At 43.1% G+C, this 23,736-nt stretch overlaps 1 protein-coding gene across 1 annotated transcript in view; it reads left to right on the plus strand.

The window, feature by feature from the left end:
• PRKCG (protein kinase C gamma) overlaps nt 1–23,736 on the plus strand; it is a 1,238,195-nt gene that overhangs the window by 1,085,943 nt on the left and 128,516 nt on the right. The window lies entirely within an intron of this gene.

The following is a 23,736-nucleotide window of genomic DNA, read 5'->3' on the forward strand; positions in this document are numbered from 1 at the left end:
CCACTTATTAACTCTTTGGTGAAGAAATCTCTTCCTCTCATGCACGTAAGGTAGCCTAGGAGGGAAAGTAGTAGCTATACATTGGATGATGTCATTATCCTCTCTTCCTACGGCAAGATGGGTTTGTCCTTCACAAAATTAGGCGCACAAAGAAAAGTATATATTTTCGTAATATACACAGACACTTGGGGGCAGATTTATGATGCCCTTGCGCTGCAATTGCGTCACTTTATTTGACACAACTGCGGCGCAAACAATGCGCCCTATTTACAAAGTGACACATCTAGGAGATACGTCACGTTGTAGGCGGGGCGTTCCTGCGCAGGAACGCCTCCTGAAAGTGGCTGAGTGAAATCTATGAGATTTCACTCAGTCACTTTCAAGCCAATGCTGCATCAAAACCCTGCGCCTGCTTGAAGCAGGCGTAGGTATTGATGCAGCATTGTGTAGATGCGGCACCCCCGAGCCTTGCTGGAGCTGCGTCGCGCTTGCGACGCAACTCCAGCAATGCGCCACATTTCCGGTACAGATGCGTCACGCATCTGTGCCGTTTTTGCACCATGGTGCGCCGCATTATAAATGCGATTCAGAAAAGGGGGTGGTGATGAACAGAGTGTCTGAATTAAGCAGACCACTCTTACCCAGTCCAAAGATCAGGGCTTGATCCATCACCGTTATTTATCTCACTGCACCATCCCAGCTCAGAACCTGGCTATATGCAAATCAGTCTGTCCCTGGCCCAGTGCATCATGGGAACAGGGCAGACTAAATTACCAAGCCAATTCTTCACCAGAAAGGAGACAAGCTACCGGGGACCGGTTTCTGGCATTTCAGCCGTCTTCGGCCCGGCTTGCTTGAATCCTGATGGTGCAGTGAGAAAGGGACTCATGTCTGAGTATACCCTGCCACACCTATAGTGGCCAAAAACGATTCAGAAAAGGTGGTGGTGATGAACAGAGTGTCTGAATTAAGCAGACCACTCTTACCCAGTCCAAAGATCAGGGCTTGATCCATCACCGTTATTTATCTCACTGCACCATCCCAGCTCAGAACCTGGTTATATGCAAATCAGTCTGTCCCTGGCCCAGTGCATCATGGGAACAGGGCAGACTAAACTACCAAGCCAGTTCTTCACCAGAAAGGAGACAAGCTACCGGGGACCGGTTTCTGGCATTTCAGCCGTCTTCGGCCCGGCTTGCTTGAATCCTGATGGTGCAGTGAGAAAGGGACTCATGTCTGAGTATACCCTGCCACACCTATAGTGGCCAAAAACGATTCAGAAAAGGGGGTGGTGATGAACAGAGTGTCTGAATTAAGCAGACCACTCTTACCCAGTCCAAAGATCAGGGCTTGATCCATCACCGTTATTTATCTCACTGCACCATCCCAGCTCAGAACCTGGCTATATGCAAATCAGTCTGTCCCTGGCCCAGTGCATCATGGGAACAGGGCAGACTAAACTACCAAGCCAATTCTTCACCAGAAAGGAGACAAGCTACCGGGGATCGGTTTCTGGCATTTCAGCCGTCTTCGGCCCGGCTTGCTTGAATCCTGATGGTGCAGTGAGAAAGGGACTCATGTCTGAGTATACCCTGCCACACCTATAGTGGCCAAAAACGATTCAGAAAAGGGGGTGGTGATGAACAGAGTGTCTGAATTAAGCAGACCACTCTTACCCAGTCCAAAGATCAGGGCTTGATCCATCACCGTTATTTATCTCACTTCACCATCCCAGCTCAGAACCTGGCTATATGCAAATCAGTCTGTCCCTGGCCCAGTGCATCATGGGAACAGGGCAGACTAAACTACCAAGCCAATTCTTCACCAGAAAGGAGACAAGCTACCGGGGACCGGTTTCTGGCATTTCAGCCGTCTTCGGCCCGGCTTGCTTGAATCCTGATGGTGCAGTGAGAAAGGGACTCATGTCTGAGTATACCCTGCCACACCTAAGGTGGCCAAAAACGTTTCAGAAAAGGGGGTGGTGATGAACAGAGTGTCTGAATTAAGCAGACCACTCTTACCCAGTCCAAAGATCAGGGCTTGATCCATCACCGTTATTTATCTCACTGCACCATCCCAGCTCAGAGCCTGGCTATATGCAAATCAGTCTGTCCCTGGCCCAGTGCATCATGGGAACAGGGCAGACTAAACTACCAAGCCAATTCTTCACCAGAAAGGAGACAAGCTACCGGGGACCGGTTTCTGGCATTTCAGCCGTCTTCGGCCCGGCTTGCTTGAATCCTGATGGTGCAGTGAGAAAGGGACTCATGTCTGAGTATACCCTGCCACACCTATAGTGGCCAAAAACGATTCAGAAAAGGGGGTGGTGATGAACAGAGTGTCTGAATTAAGCAGACCACTCTTACCCAGTCCAAAGTTCAGGGCTTGATCCATCACCGTTATTTATCTCACTGCACCATCCCAGCTCAGAACCTGGCTATATGCAAATCAGTCTGTCCCTGGCCCAGTGCATCATGGGAACAGGGCAGACTAAACTACCAAGCCAATTCTTCACCAGAAAGGAGACAAGCTACCGGGGACCGGTTTCTGGCATTTCATCTAATAATGCTGCGGACACTGATCCAGTATAAGAATTTGCTTGGTAGTTTGGTCTGCCCTGTTCCCATGATGCACTGGGCCAGGGTCAGACTAATTTGCATGTAGCCAGGTTCTGAGCTGGGATGGTGCAGTGAGCTAAAAAACGGTGATGGATCAAGCCCTGATCTTTGGACTGTGTAAGAGTGGTCTGCTTAATTCAGACACTCTGTTCATCACCACCCCCTTTTCTGAATCGCATTATAAATGCGGCGCACCATGGGTGGCGGAGCTGTGGCGCACTGTGGCGCACGTTAACTGGCGCATCCCTGGGGATGCGCCAGTTAACATAAATCTGCCCCTTGAAGTCGATCCTGTGTTCCTCACTAAGCCTGTGGAGAGCCCCTGACCGAGTTAACATAGTGATGTCGTGTAATCCAAGTTGCAGAAACGCCGGCATTTTGGGTACTTTGGAATGCATCTAATTGTTGTTTTGCTATTACCTAAAACAATGATTTTGAAGTGTACCTTTATTTCATTCTTTTTTTATATAATGCATACTTTGCAAATGTATATCGTTTTAGGTGCAAAAGGATGACATTTGTAGGTGCATCTGACCCAATTTTACTGACCTCTATGGGATGTATCTCACACACTTCTTCCATGGAGACCTTTGCACACAGGCAGGCCAGTTTGAAGATGTGTCTCCTCTGGCAGCCTGCTGAAAAATATCAGACCATCATAACACTGTTGGTTCTCCCGAGCCCAAGGTCTAAGCCTGCATCTATTATTTGGACAGATTAGAGTTGCTTTCTTAGTCTGTTTGCTAAACCTGCAGTTATAGAATTTGCAAAATCAAGGTTGGCACTGATAAATAGGGGTGTTTAGACACCAAAATTCACCTCAATCAGAATGCCCACTTTGCTGGATGGGGACGGTGTTAACCCTCAATTTCATGAGGCAATGTGCCCTTGCATAAGGCAGCTCCCAAGGCATCAAACATCAGAATTACAGTTATTAAATAAATGGTAGGCCCACTCAATAACTGAGCTCTGGAACAATAGAAAAGTTAAATTGTTTTTTTGCAAAATTCCAAAGTAAAGTGGTACAGGGTCAATGCCATCAAGGCACTCGAGGAAAAGAGTAATACAGAGGCATGAAGAATCATAAATTATTCTAAGTCCCAAATGGGCAGAAAAATCGGCAAATAAACATACAGTACCCATAGAAGAACAGGAAAGCCTTCTGGCTCACCCCCAAAATCCAGAGTTTTTATCAATTATTCTCACATATGAAATTAGCAGAACTGCAGAATCACTGAATGTGAGCAAATGTATCATTTTGTCATCAAATCAGAGCACATTATATTTAAACGTCATATTGGAGTAACACCCGAACACTATCCCACTACATGAATAATTATTCTGCCTGCTCTATGTCGTCTGGAGATGCAAGAGCAAACTAGATATATATGAACAACAGAGCTTAATGTGAATGAATAGGACACAGTGATGTAGCGGAAAGACTTTGAAGAAGTAGTTGCAGATTCATGACTTTGCAAAGTTCATCGAAGTCAGCACAAACAACAGCAATTGAAATGAACAAATAATAATAATCTACTTGACCACATGCTGCAGAAACAACGGCCGTGAGATGTGCAGGTGGGAAGACAAGGGTGGCAAGGGTGACTTCCATTTTGAACAAGATGGTGTTTATACCTAAATTAAGCCCTAGTTAACAAGGATCAGAAAAACACACTTTTACACATCATAGAGAATTTGGTCCAAAAGCAAGAATACTATATCAATGTGTATATGTGTAAGCAAATGTGAGAATATGTTCTGCACATTTCTATTCATGCACACAAATACAGACACATACAAATCTCTAACATCAGCAATCCTACCATTATTTTAGGTGTGTTTGTTCAAGGTAGGACAACACCTGCCTAAGCTGTCAGAGGCATAAGAAAGCTCAGTCAACCACCAACTCTATATGCTGCTCAAAACAGAGGCCAGAATCCCACAGTAATGCAAGATTATTTGTAACTGGTAGACTGAACAGTTCTGGAGGGTGACCTAAGGTGCAAAGTTTGAGAGCATGTCCCAAAATAAGAAGATCCATTTATATTTTGGAAAAATCATCATCGGGGCCTTTTACTCAAAAGCAGATCATCACCACAGGATTGGAACAGTAAGCCTTTGGAACTTTGGTGGAAAGTAAAGACCAATAAGTATGTTAAACTTTGCAGGGGTAATAGTGGTGAGCCCTGCGTCACTCCTTATTTAACCTGAGAAAAGGCCAAGCTCACCACATTGTATGCAGACCTCCAGGAAAGATTAGAACCACCCTATCACTTCATCCAATACAACAGCTTCAGACCCAAACTTGGAAAGCAACAGGGTAAAGATTGCCATGTCAAATGTTGACAAAACCTAAAGAACAACCAAGGGCAGATTTCCTTCATCTGCTGCTATCAGTACATCATCTAATAATGCTATGGACACTGATTCAGTGACATGAACCCAGATGGTTGTGACGCTAGTGGTGACGGAATTTCCAGAACACCTGTATCTGTGAGGTACCTGTGACTAGTTTCTATCGAAAATCTTTACCATCGAGTGTCATCCAGCAGAAGGTTTGTAGTCCTGGAGGATATTGTGGTCCAGGGATGCTTTCTTGATTAGTAGGCTCAAACAGTTTGCTTTAGGTTGTCAAAAATATATCCTTGTGACAGGGACCGAGTCTTCATTTTTGTAACTCATGGAGCAAAGTAAGCATCATTGTTTTGGCCAACAGCTATTGGTAAAGCATCACAGTCCTCGCATGTAAGTTTCATTTTCTTCAAAATGTTTTAAATTATAGATTTCTACACCTTCTGAAAATGAAGATGTTAATCTCCCAGATGATCTCTGCTGGTCTGGATAGGTTGTTCTCTTGTGGTAACTTATCAACTAACAGTGGTTATCTGCTTCCCTATGAAGGCCTCTGCATTCTCCAGAGATGCACCCGGCTGAGAGGCATCTACGGTTAATAAAATACTTTAACACCTGCACAAGTTCTCTCCGTTTGTTGACAGCACTTTCAATCCTTCTGTTAAAACAACATTTTTCCCTTTTAAATATGAACGTTTTAAAAATCTTTTCTTAGTTCTCCTTTGAATATATGTGGTCTAATCTAGCATTAACTGTGGCACTGATCACTATGGCTATTAAATTGGGAGGGAAATTGCGTAATACGTTATAATTTATCAAAAAAATAGCAAAACTTTTTTGAGTTACATAGTCAACCTGTGCTTTCATACCAAGTAAGTCCTCTTCATAACGGGCTCATATTTTTTTTCCTTTTCTAATTGTGGAGACCTCTTTCATTCAAAGGTGCAGAGAGGTACCCTGTAGATTTTTCAGTTATGCTTTAGCCTACAGCAATGAATCCTGCTCACTGCCTCCTTTAGACCATCCTTTGGGACTTCATGTCGGGGGATGACTCACCTAACTCCAATGCGAGCAGGATGGTATTAACAGAATATTCATGATAGGTTAGACTCCATCTTTGTATCATCCTTAGTGAATACTGAACAGACAGGGTGTGTTAGAAGAACCTCGTGGCACATCAGAGTTCAGTTTTTCTGGGTTAGTATGGAACTTGTCTGCAATTACTCGTTCGAAACATGCTGTCAAGGAATATGTAAATTATACCGCAGAATCACCCTCGAACCCTGTTGTTGTAGAAATCCCCCTGGCAAGAGAGGATGGTGCATGATGTCAAGATCTGCAGACAGGCCAAGCACCTTAAGAGTAACCCACTGACCTTTGCTCACCATCTGAAGACTATCTTCTAGAATGTGTTTGTCTATCAGTTCTTGAACCCTCTCTATAAACCTCTAAAAACATTAGGGCAGCATTGAAGTGTCACATTCATCCAGAAGGCGTTGTAATTTAGAGTAGTAGTTGTATTGCCAGTAGAAGAAAAACTTTGTAAAGGACAGAAGGGCCCAGGAGTTCATCTTCCACTGACTCCCAGGTTCCTTTTCCATCATATCACCGCATTTTGCATTCTATGCATTCTAACAAAGTCCATGCAGCATAGTGTTGCTTTATACAAATCTAGACATTGCAATATACTAAATATAATAAATATGCTGAACACCACAAGTATCCATTCATAAAGCTTTGTAGTGGCAGATTGACCTGGCTTGGGTCCTGTTCATTTTCTGACAGGCTGGTCTAGTAGAAGAATAGGGCTGGGGTGTAGTCAGCCTTAAGTCAGACTAAACATGTCATAAGCAGTGCACTTAAGTATGTGTATGGTTTCATGAGATGGATTGTATGTGAATGACTGCAGTCCTTACACAACTGTCATATTCAACTACGGATAAGATTCCCGGTACAACTTGTGTGAGTAGTTCACATTAAAAGGGATATTTGCTAACATATTGTGGTGTTTGCTTCTGAGGTACAGCTGTTAAACATGAATAAATTGAACCTTTGGATTGGAATAATCAGTAAAGTTGAAGAAAAGACTAAAGGCATACAAAAAACAAACTGAACTGTTGAAATGAATAAATGAGAAATACAGTTCAACAGCAGAGGCTAACTTTTATCATCAGTGGGCAAAATGACCTGTGGGTTTTGTACATATTTATGAACCCTACAACACCTTGAAACTGCGTTTGACCACCTGCGTCTAATCTTTTAAGTTTCATAGCTAAAGTACTAACGTGTGCCCTTTTTGCAGGATCTCTCATTCAAGACCTTTGAGTTTAGCTACAGGCATTTTCTTCATCTTTCATCTCTTTTTAGAAAGCATAATCATCATGTGGAGCAGTCGAGCCAGAGGGCATGGTAATGGAGAGCTCTTCACTCTGCCAACAACCATATTTTGCTTTTTCCTTGATATTTACTCAAAGTAAGAAGACATCTCTCAAGGATAACTTCCATAGCTCCTTGTTTGGTTCCCTCTGGCTGCCTGAGCAATCCAGTGTTGATAGGGGAGAGGATGTGGTCTAACAGCCAGAGCTGCCGATTTCAGAGCTGGGGCTCCAGTATCAAGTCTCGAGGTCGGCTCAGCATGCTGTGATTCTGGGCAAATCATTTAATCTCCCTGTGCCAATGGGCAGCACCTGGATACTCTTTTGAGTGGTAGGCTGCGCTATACAAATATGCAATTCATTTGGCTTCTTCCACTCTGAATATCTATGCCTTCTAGGTCTCTGGTGTGTTTTGCCACTGTATTTTCAATTTTCAAAAGTTCTTGTTCTTCTTCCGTTCAGTTTCTCCTTTTTCTTATAGAACGAGAGCAATATTCTTCTCTACTTTCACATATCATAATTTTAAGTGGCTCAGACACCTTCGTCTTGGACAGCTTCAGGCAGTGTCTTGCTTAGATTTCAGTATAGTATCTCATTGAGATTGCCATTTTTCGCAATTACAAATATATTTGGGATCAGTGGGTTCTTTTATTAGCTGTAGTCTTCCTGTTCAGTCTGCCCTTGCGCTTTAGACATTGCCACACACTTTGGTCCCCACCAGCATCCTTGCCCAATTCTTTCTCCGAAAGATGGCATTTGACCGATTAATACAATTAACAAATTTGCCTGCTTACTCACTAAGCCTGGATGTTAACACTGATGCTGCATCTGATACCTCCTCCTCATACGGGCCACTGCCCAGAACATTTGCACATCACCTCCTCTCCACGCCTTCCTACAAAACTCCTCTGTCTTCACACAAAATGCATCAAAACACTGTTCTAATCCTCCTGTGTCCTTCTTAATATAATTTGAAGTTACGTAATAGATAATAGCTTGCTCCCTGTCGGAAAGCCTGTCAATACCTGTCATTGAGGGATGTAAAGATATATGCACTGATTTTAGCTTAACTGCTTATTCTACTTGGCAAAAATGTGTCCAGAGTGTGCCACTGGCTTTCAGGATTTTATAAAATGGCTGTTCCAATATTCTACCAAGTTGTTTACCTGCAGTCTAGTTGTTAGCTTGCAGACCTACATCATTTTCATGCTAAGATTTGATGTAACTCAATACCCAGTCATGTAATCTTTCCTGTCATGCTCAGTCAGCATCACTTCACTTAATGGTGCAACCCAACTGCAGGTCTCAGGCCACCAGCACCTAGTGCTGCCAGCCCGATAGTGCTATACACAGACTACAGGGTAATAATGTAGTAGCCATAGTATAATCTGTCTCTGCAGAGACAGATTACCCATGCGTATTCCATTTCATGGTTTGTTTATTCTAGAGTGTTGATGTAGAATCCTAGGGGTCACTTGTTCCTGGGAGGCCTGTGGATAGGACGTTTCCTGCTACTGTTGTATGTATTTGAATAAAGGAGAGGCTGTTCAACCTCTTCCGACTTTCCAGAGTACTTCATTACATTGGCAATGATCTGGCGGTAAAAAGGACCCTACATCTACCTTGGTTTAACCTGGAAGTGTCCTAAAATGGCTGAATTTCACAAATGTAAGGTACTGCTATAGAGAAACTTGCACACCCTTCCCAAACCCTTGCCTGAAACCTGTTTGCCTTCTCTTATTACCGGCAATTTTCAGTTATTTTTTTTCCCAACTTGAAAAAGAAAACTTATCTGGCGCTTTGCCGTTATATGCTCATGCTCACCCTGCCTCGCGGCTGCCATTCGCATTTGACTCGCTGTGGATTCCTTTGGGCTGTCTCCAAGTGAAACTTTCATCACGGCACTGCCACGCTCCTACATCACGGTCTCCTTGACAACATTGCAGAGACCTGGTCACGCAGAGCCGCCACTCTCATAAACCTCCCAGCGCCGCAGTGTCTTTGTCTTTGTTGGAAACAAGAAACAAACAGGAAACAGAGGTGCACCCAAACTTCACATGCTTATAACAAACGAAAAGTACACACAACTTTAAATTTCAACCTTTGGTGGTACCTGTCTGCTTTCAAAAATAAGAGAATCATTTAAAATTAATGCTCAGGCTTATTAACACTGCTTTGCACCGTTTCAATGCTTATCTACGAAATCTAAGTGAACATTTTGTTACTACACTGACAGGCACACTACACGTCAAAGTGCCTTCATTCTTTTCCTGGTGATCTTGAATTGGTATTCTTCTGTGACTGGCACACCACAGTTATTTATGCCTGCCACAAGATTGCTTTACAACAGTGAGAGGCACACCTCAAGAATTTCAAGATAAACAAAGTTTATCTCCACCAAAAAGGGCTGTCTTCAGAAAAATATTTCAACACATACTGTTGAATTTGCTTCTCTACTGTGATAGGCACACCAGTGTGAATTATTCTGCCTTTCATGAATTCTCCATCCTACGGGGACAGGCACACCTTATTAATATTTTTTTTGCATGTCTTCTGTACACAATAAGTTTAATATACAAAATGCAAAATGGTACACCACCTCTTTTTTTCCTTACAAATCCATGGGAGCCTGCTATTCACTGGTCCAAATGGAAAGAGGTTTTCCTAATTTATGCCAGAGTTTGTGAGGTCTCTCTAAGTGCCGAAAGGAAGTCTACCCTACTTTTGCATTGTCTAGGCTTTGAAGGGCAAGAGGTGTATGAACATCTTCCTGACCTGGCGAGACTGAGTCAGATAGTTTAAATGAATTTGAAATTTGTTTAAAAAAAACTTGATAAACATTACTTTCCAAACGTAAGTACTGTTTTAGAGAGATATAATTTTGGAAAGGGTATACAAAAACCTCAATAATTGGTTGAGGTGTATGTGACTGATTTACGGAAATTAGTCTCAACGTGCAAGTTCGAATGGTCTCTTGATCAACGTATTTGCGACCAATTTATGTTAGGCTGCAACATAGAAAAAATTAAAGCCATTTAGCCAATGATAAGTCATGTCCAGCCTTATCTTCCAAATGCCACAGTTGTGGGAAATTAGGTAATTTAGCTAAACCTTGTAGAGCTAAAATAAACAAGAAGAGCAAACGGGTCAAAGAAATTTGTATACAAAATGAAAGTGATTCTGATTGTGGCAGGTTGAATTTTGGTGAAATACTACTTCAGGTCGGTCTGAATAAGGGTAAGAGCCCCGTTGACATTGTCAAAGTGAATGGTCAAGCTATAAATATGCTCTTTGATTCAGGGGCAAAAATTTCTTTAGTTCCAAAAAACGTCTTTGATTCTACCTTCAACGGGAAAGTGAAGGTTTTTAAACCTGCTATCAAGCCTCTTGCTTATGGTGGACAATCTATAAAGTTATTTGGTTATTTCATGGGTGATATCGAATACAAGGGAAGACTCACTGCAGGAAAGATTTATGTCTCCTCTAGCAGTATTGTCAGGTTGATTCATCAAGCTGATCTGGGTGTGATGTTGGTTCCGAGTGGTAATCCCTGCATTGTTCTTAAGGATATTCCTTCTCATACTGTTTCCAGGGATGTTGTGGGTACTGAACGTTTGAAGATTGATCAGGTGGATGATTTACGAGTGAATTTGAACAAGTCTTGAACGAAAGGTTAGGCTATCTCTCAGGTTACACGCATAAAATCATTCTTAGAGCTGATGCCACTCCTGTAATGTGCAAAGTGTGCAGTGTTCCTTTGGCATTAAGAGAGTCCATGCGTATATAACTTGAGAAGTTAAATAAGGAGGGCATAATCGTAGGGACGGAAGCGAGTGATTGGTTGGCTTCGGTAGCCCTGGTACGCAAAGCCTCCGGTGATGTGAGATTATGTGTAGATCTTTGGGCTCTTGATTGAGCTGTCATTGCAGACAGGTATCCCTTTCCCAACAACAGTGAGATGCTGATGCAATTGGAAGGGACTGAAGTTTTCTCCACATTAGATCTAAAAGCTGCTTACCATCAGATCAAAATTGATGATGATTCCATGGACTTGACAGCTTTTATAACACCCTTCGGGATATATAAATTTACCCGACTTCCATTTGGCTTGAATTCTGTGGCCTCAGTGTTTCAATGTGCAATGGAAGATGTCTTACAAGTGTTGTCGGGAGTAAAAATATACCAAGACGACCTCTTAGTCCATGGATCATCTCAGAAAATTCACGATGATGGGCTTAGAGCAGTTTTGGAAAGGTTTAAGTTAAGAGGTTTGATATTGCGTGAAAATAAGTGTAAATTAAATCTCTCAGAAATTGATTACCTGGGGCACAAGTTAACTAAGGGAGGAGTTAGACCCAAAGATCATATGGTAAAAACCATTGAGCATCTTCCTGTGCCACAGTCCAGAGATGATCTGGTAACCTTCCTGGGTATGGTGGAATATTACAATAAATGTATTCCACAATTTGCGAGCCGCACCTTTGCTTTAAGAACTCTGTTGAAGAAAGATGCAAAATTCATCTGGTCCTCTCATTGTCAAGCTGAATTTGTTGATGTTAAAAAAGCTCTGAATAGTGCACCATCCCGTCAAAGTTTTGACACTTTCGCCCGTTCTATCCTGATTACGGACGCCAGTTCCAAAGGTTTAGGTGCAGTACTAAAACAAGTGAAAGGTGAAAAGGAAGTTACTATCATGTTCCTCTCTAGGGCTCTTGTAGGTCCAGAAATACAATACTCAGTTATTGAAAAAGAAAGTTTATGTATTTTTTGTGCCACCAAGAAGTTAAAAAGCATTCTCTGGGGAAACTCATTTGTGGTTCTTTCCGATCACAAACCTCTAAAACACTTGTTTTGCAAGAAGAACTTAGATGCTGTATCATCCAGAATTTGTAAGTGGATAATCGCCATACAGTTCTACGACTTTACGGTGATTTATATACCTGGTGCAGAGAATAAAGTCGCTGACTCTCTCTCTCGCTTAGTCCCCACACACTCTGATAATGAGTCTGATGACTGTAAACATCTATGGGAAGATGATGAATACACGGTGTGTGAGATTATAGAAGAGGTAATAAGTGAGGAAGAGTAGAAGAACAACATGTTGTATGATGATGTGCTCTGTAAAGTCTGTAGGTTGGTGACTGATGTTTGGGGTGGTATTTAGAACTTGAATTAAGAAGTTTGCAAGTTCTGGAATGTGCAAAATGAATTATCTGTTGGTGATGGTCTACTTTGGAGGGGTACTAAACTTGCTACTCCATCACTTATTAGGATGAAAATCATCCATTTAGCCCACTAAGGTCACCAAGGCATTTCAAAAACCAAAGAGAGAATTTGTTTACATTTCTGGTGGCCAGGTATTGAGCTTCTTGTTGAACGAGTGGTGAGGGATTGTATGGAGTGGAATGCCTGCAATAAAATATACAAGACTAGGGTATAAGCCAGGATTGTACGTGACTCCCTGACTCACTGTTGGCAAGAAGTGGTTTTGGATCTCTTGGCGCACGTTTCAAGTAAGGTCGGTCAATCATATGTTCTTGTCCTTATGGACATGTATTCTAGAGGGCCAGAAATTAAGGTTACACAAAATATTGAGACTGAAGATGTAAACATTTTAAGTGAAATTTTCTGCAGGGAAGGACTCCCTGACTGTCTGTTAACTGACAATATTGTTCAATTAGTCTCAAAAGATATGGAAAACTTCTTGGGTATCAAGCACAAACGTTGTGCTCTCCATCATCCCAAAACCAATGGGATGGTAGAGAGATTCAACCAGGTACTAAAGGGATATATCCAACTAGCTAAGGTTCAAGGCAAAGACTGGAGATCTGAAATCATGGAGAGAGTAATGATTTACCATCTCACTCCTCACTCCACAACAAGCAAGATTCCTTTCATACTGTTTAGGGGACGGAGTCCCAACACATATATGTTCCAATCTTTGATGAGGGGTAAGTGTACAGATGTACCCTGACATCAGACTCAAGAAATGAAGTGCATCAGGAGGAAAGAGTACATTGACAGAAGGCATGCTGTGTCTCGCACGCATGTATGTGTCGGCAATAACGTGAGGGTACCTTACCCACAAAAGTCTGCAGGCTCTAAATTTTCTTTACCTTTTAAAGTGACTAGGTTGTTTCAAAAAGCTGTTAAACTTAATGATGGACGTAATTGTAATCTAAGCAGGATTCCTCCTGTGCGTTCTAGTAATCCTGCTGAGTCAGATATGCCTCAAACATCTTCCAATGATATGTCTTATGTACGCAGAAAATCTCGCACTCGTTAAGTCCCAGAAACATTTTGTGACTTTATTTTGCACTGATTTTTCTTTGTTCCTTGTTTATTATGTTACTCTTACATAGAGGGGAAAGGTGTGTAGTAGTCATGGTATTATCTGTCTCTGCAGGGACAGATTACCCATGTGTATTCCATTTCATGTGTTTTTTATTTTAGTGTGTTGATGTAGAATCCTAAGGGTCACTTGTTCCTGGGAGCCCTGTAGATAGGACGTTTCTTGTTACTGATGTACCTATTTGGATAAAGAAGAAGCTGTTAAACCTCTTCCGACTTTCCAGAGTACATTACAAAGATCCTTTCACCTCACTCAGACAGTAATGAAAACCTTGTCTGGCTGTGGACATGCTAGAGATCTGGGAAAGCTTCAAAACAATAATTCAGGGATGGGCATTGTGGCCAGCTAGTTGGCTAATCAGTTTCATTCCCTGGAGGCTGGAAGCACTGTTCAGAACAGCGTTACTAGTGGCCACATTAAAAATTCCCCAGAGATTAGAGTAGGTTATATTGACCCAGGGCCCATCGATTTTAACCAGTAGCCCAAGGCTTTAAGTGGGATGAAATACTGGGGGGGCTTCTCAAAGGGGCGGGGCCGATGCAATTAAGGGCGTGGTTTAAAAACAGCTACGTTGAAAATCTGTGCTTAGTATAGTGTGCCGCCCGACTGGTATTTTGCTGTTTCTGTCATTGCATCCAGATATATAATACGACAAGTAACATTACACTTACAACAAATCAGGCCTATTGGCTTTGTCAATGGTTGTTAGTTGCTTAAAATATATAAGAAACAACCATGGCTTTGTATATAATATTGAAAATGCTTCAGTTCTGAAATGATGAGCCTGTTAAAGAACTAAAACGAGTTACATCATCAGCTTTAAACAGTGGTACTGCTGCAGAGTTAACATTTTGTTTTTAACCTGAGGGTGAGGGCAAAAATGAAGCGCCCGATAATGACTCGTCTAGGCACCGGCTTTCACGAACTGCTGGTGTTGAGCACTGGCAAGACCAGGCCCACTTAAAGCCCTGCAGAAGCCCCCCATCTCTGGTCGTGTCAGTTTTAAATCCCGGAAATAGGCAATACCCATGCTTACCAGTAACCTTCATGCATAGTTATCCTGATTGTGTGGACTTTTCTCCTCCCATTAATGGCTGCTCTGAGCAGGGATAGGGAGTGGGAGGTAAAGAGCAATGCAGATTGGCAGAGTGTCAGAGGCAGGCCAGGTTCAGGGGCTGCCTTGGAATAGTGAATGCTCCGCCTTGCTGTAAGAGAGGCAGGGCTTGGACCAGTCTGCTCCTGTACCCTCTGTCTGTGATGTCACTTTGTGTGTTTCCGCATCCGCTAAAACCCAGCCCAGAGTTTCTGCACCCACTAATCCTGGGTCTGGAAACACCGACCTACTCAGGATTGGCCAAAGCAGAATGCTCTTTGTGATATCACTCACGCCAACTCCTACTGAAGGCCTTAGTGGACTGACACTCAACCTTCATGATCAACTGATCCTTTCTCTCACCAATGACCCCAGCACCGCCAAAACTAATCTACACGAAGGAATGAAAGAAGTTGCCGAATGGATGAAACACAGCCGTCTGAAACTGAACTCAGATAAAACAGAAGTCCTCATCTTAGGTACTTCCCCCTCTGCATGGGACGACTCTTGGTGGCCGGAAGCTCTTGGAAAAGCACCCATCCCGACAGACCACGCACGGAACCTAGGCGTTATCCTGGATTCTTCACTCTCAATGAACAGACAAGTCAACGCCGTATCCTCATCCTGCTTCAACATTCTTCGCATGCTCAAAAAAACATTTTGCTGGATCCCCACCGAAACCAGAAAAACAGTCACCCATGCTCTGGTCACGAGCCGACTGGACTACGGAAACACCCTCTACGCAGGCACTACCGCTAAACTCCAGAAGAAACTCCAACGAATCCAAAACGCCTCAGCCAGGATCATATTAGACATCCCGCGCAAAGAACACATCTCTGGTCACCTGAAAGACCTCCACTGGCTACCCGTCAATAAGAGGATCACTTTCCGACTGCTAACCCACGCACACAAATCACTCTACGACATCGGACCAGAATGCCTCAACTCACGACTGTCCTTCTACACCCCCCCGCCAACTACGTTCTTCCAGCCAAGCCCTCGCCACTGTACCTCGCATCAACAAGACCACAATAGGAGGCAGATCTTTCTCATACCTGGCTGCTAAAACATGGAACTCACTCCCCACTTACCTTCGCCTTACCCAGAACCACCTAGCATTCAGAAAGCAACTTAAAACGTGGATATTTGACAAGTAATCCTCCTCCCCTCCCTAAGCGCCTTGAGACCCTCTGGGTATGTAGTGCGCTATATAAATTCTTTGACTTGACTTGACTTGACTTCATATCAGTGTGTAAGTGATACTGTGCCCCAGTAGCACCTTGCCACGCAGATCCCTTGTGATGCCTCTATGCACCTTTAGCTCTACTCTTAGAAATATTCTAAGTTACATTGTGATTCCGATTTTGGTGCAAACAGGAGTTCCCACTCAAATCAGCTTAACAAGTAATCCAGTCAATTGGCATGCAATGTCACTCCACTTGGGGGCAGATTTACAAGCCTTTTGCGCAACATTGATGCCGCCGTTGCGTCACTTCTGTGACACAGCAGCGGCGTAAACCATGCGCTACGTGGCACCTTATTTCAAACGTGACGCATCTAGACAGATGCGTCACGTGGTAAAGCCCTGCACCACATGAAACCTGCGTGGAGTTTCATGGGGGCGTTCCGGCGTAGGGTGGTCGTTCCGTTGCAAGGGATGCAATGAAATCTGCAAGATTTCACTGAGTCACTTTTACGTCCATGCTACGTCAAAACCCTGCACCTGCTTGAAGCAGGCGGAAGGAGTGACGCAGCATGTTAGGCATAGGGCACTCCGACGAGCATTGTTGGAGCCACGACTCCAGCAATGCGCCGCACTGACGCCACCGGATGCGACATGCATCGCCCTATCCTTGTGAAGCAGGGAGGGAATTGTGTGTTGCATCTTTTCTGGCGCATCCCTGCTGATTTGCAGAGATGTGCCAGAACTCGTAAATCTGCCCCCTGGTTTTCTAAGGAAGACAAACTTGACGGGATTCCCCCCCCCCCCCCCCCCCCCCCCCCCCAACAGGTCAGAATTTGGGAATTTCCCACCCGAATCGATGGAATAGCAGAGAGGTACCGTTAGTTCCCTAATTCGTAGGAGCAAACGTAATTCTGCATCTTGAATTTACCCATCACCCCGGAGTCAGAAATTTCAGGTGGAAAATTAATGAATCAGTTTTACAATGCAGGCCTTCGCGAATGTCAACAGCTTCTAAAGGATTTTGACCGGTAGGGTTTATGGCACTTGAGGTGTTTTTTGGTGGAACACATTTCTCCAATATTCATCTCCCTCTATTGGTTCTTGTGGCCACCAGCATCTTTGTACCAAACCTTTCTTCGAACACTTGCATATGTTTATAAACGAACAACATCGGGGACCTCAAAATGAATGCATGAAAGTTATTGTACAATTTCGGTGGCATTGACTTTTGTACTTATTGTAGTTGATGATACTTGCTAGGTACAGTTTATGTATTTTTTTGAACGTCACATTGCCTGCTGGCGACCATTGCGCCTTCCAGTTATATAAAGTGCATACCATTTGGACGTGCTCATCACTGTTGAAGAAATCCTAGGGCTAATTTACAAGCCTCTTGCGCCACTTTTGCGTCCGTTTTAACATGCAAAAAGTAACGTACCTGTAGCGCAAGTGGCATGTAAATAAGCCCCCCTTTTTTTTTAAAGAAATATGGTTAGTACTGGAACTTGTTTGAAAACTATGGGCCTCATTTATGAGGCCCCTTGCGCCATCAGAAGGTCACTTTTTGTGACGTTCTGTGGCGCAGAAGCCTGCATGATATTTATCAGGCAGCACTAAGCCACTTTTTTGGCTTAATGCTGCCTGATAAATATCAGTCCATTTACCTCAGTGTTCTGTGTTAAAGGGGCGTGCAATGGGTGTTGCTGGGGGTGCTCCCAGCAACATCCGTGGCCTTTTGACACAGCCCCATATTTACGAGAAATTGTAAATCTGAGGCAGTGCCAAAAGCTTACGCCTCCTCAGGGGAGGCGTAAGCAGAGGCGCAACTAGAGCCAAATTTTGGAGGGGGGGGGGGGGGGGGGGGGAAAGGGTCAAGAAAAAATTGTGGGGGGGCCGAATCTTTAAGCAATAGGCAGAGTAGAGCTGTAGGGGGTCTTAGAAGGGGTGAAACAACAGCAAGGCCTCATTAACATGCAAATGGTCTTTTAAAGACCTGTGAAGTGGTTCCTTCAAAAACGTAAACTTACCTTGGCACACATTAAGTCGTTAGAACATCAATTCTACACCTCTTCCCCTAATCATATGTCTCCTGAACTTCTTAAGGCTAAAATTGCTTTTAATAAACTTACTACCGACTCAGCTTCCTCCTTTCTTCTCTGGAGCAGTGCACAATACTATGGGGGTCGCAATAAATCCGGTAAATTATTGGCTAATTATCTAAACTCGCGTAAGGAACGTACTAACATTGACTCTATTTATTCCCCTTCTAATGTTCTTGTACATACAGATGCAGAAATTTTGGAGCAATTTCACTCTTTTTATGAATCTTTATACTCCCCTGAAAACCCCCCTTCCCCAGAGCTTATTCAATCTTATTTTCATAACTTGCCCAAACCAGACACTTCCCAACTTAATTTTTCGGATATTGATACGGATCTCACCATTTCTGATTATCCACTGCTTTGTCCTCTCTTACTAAAGGCAAAACTCCAGGACCTGATGGCTTTCCAGTTGAATTTTACTTGCACTTTTCTGACCTCCTTTTACCCAAACTTCTCGCTCTTTTTCAGTGTTTTTGTTCTACTGGGTCAGCCCAAGGCTCATTTCAGGATGCTACCATATGCCTTATCCCCAAAGAAGGTAGGGATCCTAAATTTTGTAAAAATTATCGCCCTATCTCTTTAGTTAATGTGGACTATAAACTTTTGCAAAATTATTAGCCCTCCGCCTTGATCCGTTCATGCCACATCTCATCGGGAAAGAGCAATGTGGTTTTGTTAAGGGTCGTCTTACTTCGGACAATTCCAGACTCTTCCTTAATGTTTTAAGTAAGGCTCCCTCTATGTCGATTCCCCTTGCAGCCATCTCAGTCGATGCTGAGAAAGCCTTTGACCGGGTTGACTGGTCTTTTCTCATGGCTTCCCTGAAATGGCATGGCTTCAATCCTAAGTTTATCTCTTATATCTCTTTAATATATTCTATGCCCAAAGCTTCCGTTCTAGTCAATGGTCACCTCACTTCCCCATTCATACTTCAACGTGGAGTTCGTCAGGGCTGCCCTTTGTCACCTCTTTTGTTTATTTTGGCACTGGAACCCTTTCTCTCTTCTATACGTAACAATTCCTCCATTTCTGGATTCCCATTTGGGGATCATCATCTTAAACTATCTGCCTATGCTGACGATATCCTTTTATTTATTTCAGACCCGGTTACTTCTGTTCCCGCCTTATTAAGTGAATTTGAAAAATTCTCTTTGGTTTCAGGTTATAAAATAAATTCTGACAAAACAGAAATACTTCCTTTAACAAAATGTTGCCTCCCTCACTTTTTCACTTCTACCGGCTTTGCTTGGAATTCTAAAAAAATAAAATATCTTGGTGTCCTTTTCTCTAACTCTATCTCCTCCTCTATTCAACTTAATATGAACGCAGTCACCTCTAGGATAGATTCTTTGCTCTCCTCTTGGAATCCTTTATTTCTTTCTTGGTGGGGGCGTCTTGACTCCATTAAGATGATGATTGCCCCGATTTTAATTTATTTATTGTCAATGCTCCCAATTCGTATTCCAGCGCTTTACTTCCGCCGCATTGATTCTGTTTTGTCCAAATTTCTCTGGAAACAGAAAAAAGCGCGTATATCTCTCTCAGCTCTTCGTAAATCTAAAATTAATGGTGGGACCAATTTTCCGGACTTTCGCCTCTACCATAAATCCTTCTCCCTTCGACAAGCTTCCCGTTGGTTATCACAGGAGACCTCCCCCTTCTCTCCCCTTTGGCTCTCGGTTGAACAGGAATTATTAACTCCTTATTCTTTCCAGGAGATAGTTTGTTTCACTGCTAAAGCCCCATGTCTTAATCCCCTGCTATTTAAACACACTTCCTCCCTTTTGCGGCCTTTAATCTCATCTGTCTCTATTTCTCAGGAATCCTTCTTATTACTACCTATCTGGTATAACTCACTCATTTTAATACACAATAGACCCGTCGCATGGCCCTCGTGGAGATCGAAAGGTATCATCTGGGTACATCATCTTTTTGATGGTTCATCTCCTTGCTCGTTTCCTCATCTTCAATCTCAATTCCACTGACCCCCTTCTTTTGCAAAGAAATTCTTCATACTTATGGAAACCATTCTTGATCGTTATTATTCTCTTCCCTCTGAAGGTTCACCAGCCTCGCCTCCCTCTTTACTTACCATCCTCTCTACTATCCCTAAAGCTTCCCTTATTTATCAGTATTTTTCAGCCCCTGACCCGGAGCGTCCCAAATCGAAATTGGAACTATCTTGGGAGGAAGACTTGGGTTCATCTTGGTCAATCTCTCTTTGGGACAAAATATGGGCCAGATCCTTGAAGACTTCCCGTACTGCCTCTCTTACTCAATCCCTATTTTTCTTTTATCACAGACTCTACCTTTCACCTCTTTCTATTTCTCGCTTTCAACCCAATTCTGTAGCTAACTGTTGGACCTGTAAAGCTCCCAATGCTAATCTTCTACACCTCTTCTTCCTCTGCCCCTCAGTTCACCTTTTTTGGAATAGGATATGGTCCCGACTTTCCCACATTTTCAACATCTCTATCCCTTTTTCCACCTCTCTTATTTTTCTAGGTAGCCTTTCAGACAATTTAGAACTCCCTCCACATTCTCATGGTCTCTTTGATCTTATGTTAGCCCTTGCATTGCAACATATTGTTTTTAACTGGAAATCCTTGAATACTCTGTCCCTAAACTGTTGGTGGAATCTAGTATGCCATTCACATAGACTTGATGTTGCTTTTGCCTCCTCCTGCAAACCCTCCCGAAATGTTGAACTCTACTGGTTACCTCTCACCCTATATCTGGATCACTCGGCCAAAAAGATATATTCTCCACTTCCCTCTTAGAACTTCAAACCCCCTTGAATATAAGTACTCCTGCTTGTAATTTATGATATTTTTCAATTTCACTAATGCAATTTTATAGCTTTATTCACGTTTTCCTTTTTACTAAGGTTCTTATTTTAGGTAATTACTGAATATTGTGTATTTACTGTACTTTTGACTGACATTCATTATATTTCTATCTTTCTTTATTTGTATATGATATTACCATGATTTTCTTCCCCCCCTTCCCTCTCCCCCCTCCTCCCCGTAAAATACTTCAAAATGCTTTGCTTTTTCTTTGTGATATTGGCTGCTTCTGTTTAGTTTCTCCCAATTTTTAAAATTTCTCTTGTATTCTGCTGATGTCACCTTATTGTAATATCTAGTTTTACTTTAATAAAGCTTTCAAACTTAAAAAAAAAAAGACCTGTGAAGTGCTCAGGTGCGGCGTTGTGTGTGCCCGAGAATCTGTCTCATCCTGTGCTGCCACACACGAAGGGGGGCTGAAGCCCTTTGAGTCCAATGGGTGTTGCGCGCCTGGGCGTAAGGGAGGCACAACGGGGAGAAAAATCTTTATTTCTCCTTGTTTTTCCTTTTTCTATGTGTGCTGCATTCTGCCGCACACGTAGAAAGAGGAAAAGCCTCATGTGATTAGTTTTGTACAGAGATGTTTGTTTCTCTTCCTGTACAAAAATAATCAACCCGGCAAGGCAGGCGCCCTTGCACCATTGTGCAAAGGTGCCTGCGTTGGCGCTCGGCAGCGCACTGTGCGACGGCGCAGAGAGAAAGGACAGGAATGCGCCGTACCTTATAGATACGGCGCATTCCTGCCCATCTCTTTTGTCGTAGGGAAGCGCAGCACCCTTACTGGTGCTCTTCCCTACGTTAAAACCTCATAAATGAGGCCCTATTCATTTTCCAATCCATTCATGAAAGTGATGATGAAGTTTTCCCTTTTGCCCAGTAGATGGTAGCATTGATTAACTCACATATTTAAAATAGCATCTTTAAAAAGCACCATCAGAATGAAGTGCTACAATATGTCAGGAACCCAGAAGGGCTTTTTAATGTATGTATAATGGTAAAATTACCAGGAAATTACTTTTATCACCTTCCCAGAAATTGCCCTTGCAGCTACTGATATTTATGTGAGATTTAAAATGTATATCTGCCTTAGTTATAGCGTAGGAATGAATGCAGTAAAATATACAGAAATTAGGAATGTAGGCCAGAGTGCGACACAAATTGGAGCAGTGTCAGCCAAACCCAGGCCGGAGTACCGCCGCCACCTGCCAAAATGGCTCAATGTTCATGACGAAAATGCGAAGTCTCAATTTTGCTTTGGGGGTCTTTCCTGTTGGGGGCGCTAGTCTCAGCCACAGAAGTCATGATGTCAAATATGGGACGGCTTAAGAGAGAGAGCATCCCTGGAGTCAGTGAGTGGGTAGAGTGATATGATGGCGCTGACAGGAATTAGAGACAGGTACCCAACACGCTGACAGCCGAGACTGGATTTCTGATCAGAGCCCCAGTGACAGCAGTGAATGGGGTCAGAAATAGCTGTGACTCTAGCGCTGACCTGATCTGATTGGATAGATTGGACTTGGCTGACTTTCAGCCTTGCAAATGTCTCTCTTTTGAATGTCTTCCTTTAATCTTCTTCACTATCTTCTCCCTCCCCATTGCTCCTTTTACTTACCCGTAAAAACCCTTTCATACTGCTGGTCAATTTTGTCACCCCAAGATTACCTACCAGCACGACCCTTATAAAAGGGGAGTCCGGTGGGTTCCCTCGTTGGTACAGCATGCATGTGTAGTACTAGCAGGGACTACCGAGGGTTTCCTTTTTGTTGGACGTGCTTCCTCTCCTCTACCAAGTAATACAAGCATCGGTACTGCATCGGTTTCGCCTATGTAATGAATAATAAGCTGTTTTTATAAATCACTGTCGGACCTAAGGGATGAAGGAAAGAGCTCGCTGACAAGTATCACAGGAGTGGAAGTCGCCCAGTGGCCAGAGCTTCTGGCTCAAGAGCTGGGGACACGTTTCGAGTCTCGGTGGCACAACATCCTGTGAATCTGGGCAAATCACTTACGGCCAGATTCATCAAGCATAATTGCGCTCGCAAAGGGCCAGATTCTGAGAATCTGACCCTTTGCAAGTGCAATTTTTGCATTTGGGATTCATCATCCCAAATGCAAAAGTCGCTATTTAAGAACTCGCAAATTTGCGAGGATTAGCATTTAAGTAATCTTAGAGATTCCTTAAATGCTATTCTTGAAACATTTTAAAATTGCGAATTCGCAATTTTGGGCCGCTATTTACCGCGAGGTCAAACCTCGTGGTAAATAGCGAAAACTTAGAAAAATGCTTTTAAAAGCATTTTTCTAAGTTGCATGTTACACACGCACATGACATGTGTGTGTGTAACATCTGTGTAATTTAACATTTCGGGGGTGTTACAGGGTGTCCTTTGGACACCTCTGCGCCCTTGAAATCGCTATCTCATTTGCGATTAGCTAATTGCTAATCGCAAATAAGGAATGACTCCCCATTCATTCCTATGGGCCTTATTTGCAATTAGCAATTAGCTAATCACAAATAAGGAATCAGTAGGACTCGCAAAAAATATTGCGAATCATACATGAATCCCGTTTTGCGAGTCTGGAATAGCGATTCCTTATGAATCGCTATTTCAGACTCGCAAAACTTCCCAATGATGAATCAGGCTGTTAATCTCTCTGGGTGAAAAAGTGTGCTATAAAAATGTGCTGCAAGACAAAAAATCAGAAAGAGGCAAAACTTTATGAAAAGATAGTTCTATCAAAGCGGCCGGCCGGCCATGGATAGGTCCTGTGTTAGGAGCTATTCCGACTAAGTTTGGTCTCTCTCGCAACG

The sequence above is a fragment of the Lissotriton vulgaris genome, chromosome 7 (assembly GCF_964263255.1).
Source record: "Lissotriton vulgaris chromosome 7, aLisVul1.2, whole genome shotgun sequence".
NCBI classification, from domain to species: Eukaryota; Metazoa; Chordata; class Amphibia; order Caudata; family Salamandridae; genus Lissotriton; species Lissotriton vulgaris.